This window comes from Tympanuchus pallidicinctus, unplaced genomic scaffold, assembly GCF_026119805.1.
Source record: "Tympanuchus pallidicinctus isolate F22 unplaced genomic scaffold, pur_lepc_1.0 scaffold7, whole genome shotgun sequence".
NCBI lineage: Eukaryota > Metazoa > Chordata > Aves > Galliformes > Phasianidae > Tympanuchus > Tympanuchus pallidicinctus.
Genome location: NW_026294791.1, coordinates 28,172,218 through 28,180,303, shown reverse-complemented (window position 1 = coordinate 28,180,303; position 8,086 = coordinate 28,172,218). Strand labels below are relative to the sequence as shown.

At 36.8% G+C, this 8,086-nt stretch overlaps 1 long non-coding RNA gene across 1 annotated transcript; it reads right to left on the bottom strand.

The window, feature by feature from the left end:
• Positions 1-614: 614 nt before the first annotated feature.
• LOC128072202 (uncharacterized) lies at positions 615-7,648 on the bottom strand. Its single transcript, XR_008202171.1, has 2 exons — positions 7,566-7,648; positions 615-3,752 (listed from the first exon to the last, which is right to left on the bottom strand). It is a non-coding gene; the product is annotated as an uncharacterized LOC128072202 (long non-coding RNA).
• Between the last annotated feature and the right edge of the window lie 438 nt (positions 7,649-8,086).

Here is an 8,086-nt window from a genome sequence, read left to right as displayed (position 1 = left end):
ATGAGGTACTTGGGGATCACATGCGGTGCAGGAGTTTCAAAATGGCAGCTACCTCCACTAGAGTCTTCTCATCTATTAGGGTGTCTGCTGTAAAGGGCTCACTAGAGTATTCAAACAGGCTTGACATTAAATTCAATTAAAAATTAGAATTAAAATCTAGCTAAAATCTACCCAGGAAACAAGATGTCTCCACATTGCTCTGTTTATTACAGAGCTGGCCAACAAAGCTTTGACACAGTTGTTCATTGAAATGTTTTAAGATGTAAGGTTTAAACTAAGAACTTTCAGTCTTCTTCTGAAACAAATATTTCTATTTGCCAGAAATTATTCAGAATCTGTAGTCTGTGGGTATATGCACTTCCTTCCTGCTCAGGTAGTCTTTAAAAAAAATCAGGCTTTTTGACTTTTTCTTACTAAAACTGAGATATATGTGGGAGCTCATCAGGGCATTCTTATTTTCTAGCAGCCTATCACTAGGGACTTTATCTGCTCTATCTGCTTCCGTACATATTCTATATTCTCTTGAAAAATTTGTTCAGGAATGCACAAGTATTTTGAAAGTTGTCATTTAAGAATGACCATAAAACTTACTAGTTGTGTAGTAATTACAGTGCTAGAAAAAGCCAAAAGTGCCAATGCATTTTTTTTTTCCATCATAATGTAATCAACCTGAGAATAAACTAGTCAGAAATAGGTAACCGGTTCTGCACTTGTTCTGAATTGCTGCTGCCTTACTTAGAGGAAGCAGAAATCTCAAGTAGATCCTTGGACACTAATTACAGGGAGTGCAGTAGGAATTTCACCTTATATTCTCAGTTATTATCTTTCAAAACTTTAACAATCTGATTTTCTTTCAACTTTTGCATCTGTGCATATTCCTAGATAAAACACTGGAGTTGTTTATTTTTTTAATTAGCAGCAGTTTTATTCAATTACACTTAACATTTTCAGCATTCTATGTAAATCCTTCAAGTAAAACAATGCTTTCTGTTTAGATGTCTGTGGTGGTAAATCAGAAAGAATAACATAATAAAGCACGCAGCACAAGGAAAAAGTAAGTTCTGAAAATCTCCAGGTAATGGGCACACAGCCTCATCAAATCTTGGTGTGTATTACAGGGCGTGGATCAACAAATGACCTTTTTGACTTTGCTGTCTTTTTTCCTGAACATTCATAACTTTGTTAACCTCTTGTTTTTCCAACAGCAGTTATTTGTATGTGAACACAATGGGATGAAGAATACCAACAGGCTAATTTGCATTATGCTATTGCCTCAGTGTTGCTCTTTAAAAGCAAATGCTAATATCACATATCACAATTGCAAAATGAAATACCTTTTTGAAGGATGAAAGTCAAAATAGGTAAGTGGTCCAGATATTGAATTTGCAGATAGTACTTCAATTGGCTTTACCTGGTGGGATAATATGTTGGCCTATTCTTGCTTGAATGTTGACCACAGAAAATAATTTAAAAAATCAAGTCAGTGATCTATTTCAGTGCTAAGTCTCAGCAGGGTACATTCTATTCAGAATCACTGTTAGCAGGGACTGTTGGTGCATGCAGCAGTACCATGTGCTACCTGAGGGACAGGAGCTTCTAACACTCACCAGGTGTCAGGAGTCCAGAGCTTCCAGGGTATTCTGCACCTTCTGTACTTTTGTGCTTTATTTCCTGGTTCTTTACAAGAATAAATAATGTTCTGGGATCTGACTGTATAATACATTTGCTGTGAGTCCCTTGAGGAACTGTTTTCTGCTATGGGGCTCTTGTTGAAGCCACATCCAAGGTTTTGGGACCTGCTGTGGGCTGGCTGAAGCAGCTTGACTAATGCATGCTTTTTGGTCATGTAACAATAACAGACTTTTTTGTAAGGTGTGTGTGAAATCTTGAAGTTCTAACTAGACAAACTTTTTTAATCTGCTAAATGATGGTGGCTGTTTTTCATCTTCTAGGATAGAAAGGTTTAAAGGGAAGCTAACAGCATTTGAATGTGGGGATATTATCACAAATTGAATACCATACAATTATTTCAGCCAGAAAAAAAATCTTACATTTTTAACATGAGTACATCATACTCTGCAGGAATCTGTAACTAGTACTGGCTTTATTACACTCTGCTAGCCTAACGTTTCATAGAACACTGGAGTATGAGGAACAGAAGGGTGATCCAAACAGCCCATTTAAAGTTACTTTTCTAAAATGATAGCATAAAAATAGTCCTCTATACAGGACATAATCTGAAAGCTTTCTTTTTTATATAAGGTGCTTTTTTCCATATCTGAATCACATGAAAAACTTTATTCTCTGAAAGCCTGAAAAAACTATTGAGGAATTTCCAACTACAAGACATCAAATATATGTTAATCCAACTACTTTACTTACTTAAATACCAAGTAGTTACTCTACATAATTAGTTTAAGAAAGCTCTGTTATTTAATGAAATAGTGCATACATTTTTTATGTTTACTATGCTTTCACGTGACAAGAGAATTCAGTTGTGTCAGTGACAGCAGCAAAAGTTCCTTGAAATGTGACAACTTTTCTTTTACAAATGAATTCATTATAACAGTGAGGTGACTGTGGGAGTGAGGCTGCTGAATATACAGAACAAATTCCATACATAGCTCAGCACTACTGAAAGAAACAAAATTGATGTGGTTAAAAATTCAGTTGAAAAGCTATTGGTAGATGGAAGGCCACTCTGAATACTGGAAAACAAAGATATTGATGGATATTTTGCAGTTTCTGTGATTTCAACTGTCAGCAAAAAGTACTTGTTCTGGGGAGACCCAAATTCTACTTTTGATACTAACATGAAACCATGAATTTTATTCTCAGCTGTCTTTTTGCTGGTCTATAAATGTGACTGTTTGGGGTTTGTTTTGTTTGTTTGTTTGGTCTTATTTTTGTTTTTTTTTGTTTGATTTTTTTTTTTAGAGCAGAAGAGCTATAGTGATGGTGGTGGTGAAGAGTATTGGCAGCTTTAAATACATTGGAATGATTGGAATAATCTATATATTCTGGAAATATAATGAAGGTTAAAGTAAGAAACAGTTACTGAAGCTAACTGTGGGAAGCTCTAAATAATAAATATTTCAGTACATTATGACATATCCTCTTTAAAAATCAAACTATATCTCAATCTCATTCTGATACCTCTTATTATCTGGAATTAAGCTAAATTACAATCAGTCCTTGCCCAGGATGAGGATACAGATATACAGGATTTTTTTAACATTGCCATTTATTAACATCTATCTGTCTTTGCAGAAGCTTCAGTCATACATTGAAAGAGCTGAGTTCTTTCTTTCTACAGAGATCTGGCAGAAATTCCTTCCCGTATTTCCTGCAGGTCTGTGCATATCCAAAGCCTATATTTATGTCTATCCATCCCTGCATTACCCTAAAATTCACTAGCTGAAGCTTTAAAAACTTACCTTAAGGATATGGATGCCCAGCTCTCATTAATTTTAATTCAATTAATTAATTTGGTTACTCATTTTCCATTAATTTACATTAATTTTAATGGGAATTGGGCATCCAGCTCCCATAGGCAGGTTTAAAAATACCAGCCAGAAGATAATGAATATCCAAGAGAAAAGAATTCCAGAGCACGTTGGAACTTCTCAGCTGTAAAAGTTATCCTGTTAAAGTGCCATTTTGTTGCTTTGCGTTGTGAGCGGTCACAAGTGGTGATCTCTCAGAAAAGCCAAGGCTCTGACAGTTCTTCAAAAGCCAGTCAGCGACTGCAACTGAAGGAAGCAAGAAAATAGTGTGAGCCTAATCTTGCTGCTCAGTGCTAAAATATAGCAGCAGGTCAGAGAGCTATGCTCTACTGGGAGTGATTGCACACAGATTGCATTGCTATGGCATTAGATTATGCTAGTATCAATGAAAGATACCACCAGCCTACAGTGTGCTTGCAGTATCCACTTTGGATGGGATAACTGAGTATTTTAGAGCAGCCTTGATAATCTCAAGGTAAAGCTGGCAATATGGGGTGCTCCCACAGGTTTCTCTGTGCTCACAGGTTATGCAGGTGGTTGGAGAACAGCCACACCATCACCTGGGTTGAGACAGGCAGTTGCCCAAGCACATCCCAACAAATAGCACGTGTGCCTCCTCCAACCTCTGCCACTGCTCAACCTGATCTCTCTTTTCTGTCTTATAACATGTGCTTATAACTTCTAGCTTATCTCTTAGAAGTGTTTAGATTTTTATCTGTGTTTCCTTTCTAGGCACAAAAATAATTAATCATGTGTACGAAAGTATTTTCCTTTAAAATGTAGAGGATACCTTAATCTGTGTGTAATTGTCTTCTATAAGAAAAATAATAAGAAAAATGTTTTATAAACACTTTTCATATTACTCTAATTTTAATTAATGGTGGTATAAAATGCTGGAGATGTAAATTGCTTTTTTTTTTTTTTTGCTTTTTTTTTTTTTTTCCCTGCTGCTGCATCTGGTGTATTGTGGACAGGATGGTGATGTATTGATGGTTGGACTCGATACAGGTCTCTTCCAACCTTGATGATTGTATCATCCTATTTGGTAAATCAAACGTATTGAGAAAGTATTGTCAAAAGTAATTTGATGGCTGAGTCAAAAAGAGCTATTATAAATCTTAATACTCTTCTCTTTTTTTTCTTAATGTTTGTGGGAAGCATCACTTTTTTCCTTTTTAATTAACATATTACAGCCAGTTTTCTATACAGTAAAACTATACTGGAGAAATCAGATTTTTCAATTACTAATTCAAAAAGAAAAGCAGTTAAAACTGCAAGATAAGCAAGTCAAACTTCCCTTAATTAATTTTATTGTAAACCAAAAAAAAAAAAAAAGGATTTAGCTGCATAGAGGAAAATGCCGCTTAATCATTCTATATTTATTTGGAACAAATAATTATAGTGAAATATTAATCTTTATGCACTATAGCCTCATTTAAAATGTAATCAGTCTGAAGTGGAGAAAGCTTGCCTGCTGCATTAATTTGAACCATAACCTCACTAAGGTGTGTTTCCTATCAGTCTACCTAGGATACTTATATCTGTCCTAAAACCATAAGTAGTTTGAATATAGAATCTCATATAACTGAGCTATTGCGTATGAAAAACGTCAGTGCGGTGGTTTGCAAATGTCCTGGAAGAAACCTAAGAATGGAATTTTCAGGATGCTTGGTATGCACTGTCGGTATCCATTATCAAAGTTGAACTCCAGGGCTTTTTTTACTGTTGATTCAATGAAAACAGAGCTTCTAAGCAATCACTCTTCAGGACAGAAAATAGTAATAATAAGAAAGTCTTCATTGCATCAATCAGTTTCTATATAAATCTTTTCTGCTTCTACATTTAAATGAAGATGGATTTGTTGCTCTTCGTGACTTAGACATCTATTAATTACTCATACATGCAGATAATATTTAATTATCTCAAGTAAGTGTGGCAATTTTCTTGAATTAGAGATGGATGCTTCCATTCAGAACCCAGAAATTAGACTTCATCAGGCACTAGAAGCAGGAAGAGGTAATCCAGATGTATAGTGTGCTGCTAGGCTGTACATGGATGGGGTCAGGAAGGCCTAGGCCCAACTAGAAATGGACTTGGCAACGGGTGCAAAAAAAGAAAAAGCTGCTATAGATACACGAAAGGCTGAGGGACTCCACAACTTTTTTGCCTCAGTCTTCACTATTGACTGCTCCAGACATAACCCATGAGTGGATGGTTCGGAGGGTAGGGGAGCAATACCCCTCCCATTCTAAGTGAAGATCAGGTTCATGACCACCTGAGTTACCTGAGCATCCTTAAGTCTATGGAATTCAATGGGGTGCATCTCAAAGTGCTGAGGAAACTGGCTAATGTAGTTGCCAGGCCACTCTTGATAATACTTGAGAAGTCATGGTTGTCAAGCAAAGTCCCTGGTAACTGGAAAAATGCAATATTGTGTTCATTTTTGAAAAGGATAGAAAGGATGACCCAGAGAACTACTGAGCTCTTAGCTTCACCTCTGCGCTGGTGAAGATCATGGAGCAGATGAATCAATGCTAAGGCACATACAAGACAGGGATGTGACACAGGAGACAACCAGCATGGCTTTGCCAAGGGTAGGTCCTGCCTGATTCTTCTTAAATATGGATTCAAATTTAATAAAATTAGAAATGTTCAAATGCAGTAGGTACAATGCAAGTGCATATGCTGCAAATAAGGACTACGACAGGAGATTTTCAGCTGAGTGTATGATGGTCTCTCCTTTTTAAGATGTGAGGAAACACAGATGGCAATTGACTATGTATACATAAGCATACCAACATCCCTGTGTACTTGTCAGTATCTTAGTATTCTTGCATGATTTAATGCCTTTATGAGGCCAAATTCATAGATGATATTGGCACCTGCCAATCTACTAATGACATCAAAACACTTTTTCAAATACATCAGATGATGGGATAAGCAGAAATGGCCTGAAGATGTGCCACGGGAGGTTCAGGCTGGATTTCAGGAAAAAAATGCTTTACAGAAAGGGTTGTTAAGCACTGGAATAGACTCCCCAGGAAGGTGGTTGAGCCACCATCCCTGGATGTGTTTAACAACCATCTCAGTGTGGTGCTCAGGGTGGGTTATTAGAGTTAGGGTAGTATGGTTAGGTTGTGGTTGGACTTTTTTATGATTCTATAATTCTGTGTCTTTAACTGTGACCACGATAAATTGCCTACTGACACCTGAGTCTAAACTGATACAAATTGGTAACTTGGATCAATAAACTACATAATAAGCTTCACCACTTTGGCACTGCATAGGAATAAATGAAAACATCATTCAGTTTTTTTGCACCTAGGAATACATGTCCTATTTTGTTGGCAAGTTTGGGGCATTTTTTACATATTTACCTCTATGCGATCATGAAAGAAGAAGAAGAGGAAAGAGACCTACTGTGCAAATTTGCTGTTACCCTTGTATAGTTCTCCTCATTTGTAAAGCAATCTGAAGACTGGATATTCCTGTCCTCCAGCAGTGCAGCATACTGGTATAAATACTGTGCAATGTTTCCCCATTACAGAAAACACTACAGATAGTAGGTTTTCCATGTGGCTCAATATAAATGGTTAGATGAGCATGTACCATCTCTAACCAGAGCCTGAGGGTTTTGCTCACTTTGCCTCGTGAGCTGTCTTGCTTCTGAATGCTCCAGCCACTTCTCAGTATTTTCCTTTTTTTTTTATGAAGAACTCTGACTGCATGATTTTGAGGGGAAACTGGCAGTTTGCAGTCAAGATGTGAGCAGAAAAATGTATGTGTGTGTGAGGGGGAGGAGTAGTGAGGGGACAGGGAGAAAGTGAAATAAGCTATTTCCTGAAATCTTTGGAGTTAAAGCTTTTTGTCAGGTACCTTTGACAGGAGCAAGAACTTACTGAAAGAAAAAAAGGAGAGATAAGAAAAACAGCAAGACCGAGGCAATTTAAGATACTATCCACTGGATCTTAATGCTAGATATCATTCAAAGGACATGTTTAATTTAAGCTTGTCCTAGCAACAGTTCTGTGAGTGTATTAACCTTTCTACTCTCCTTACATCCGTGCTGAGCAATGACAGTCTTTTCCTTTTTTTTAAAAAATCTCTTACCAGCTCTACTTCATCCTTTTTAATCTTCTCTCCAAAAGAGATGTATCCCAGAAGTTATCTGACTGGAATCATGCTAATCTACCTGCTCTGCACCCCAGTAAGAAGGTAAATACAGATTACAAATAGGGATGATTTTAAGAAAGGAGGAAGACGGACGAATGGTAAGACAGCAAGCAGCAGGAGCTGATTTGGCTGGCAGGAAAATAAAGGAAAATTATGTATTTAGCAGGCCAAAATGAATTTGAAGAAACACATATGTATATAGGTCAAACATTCTTCCAATGTAAAATATTGCAGGTGGACTGAGTTTGATAAATCTGTGGCCATTTATTTCAGTAGGAAAATTAGCAATACTAACTAGGACTAATAATTGTAGTTAGAACCTTAGGCTCTTATCCATGTGCAGGATTATGTTTTGTATTCTTTTCTTGTCTGGTCTCTGACCTGACTTTTGTAATGACTCTTGAAAT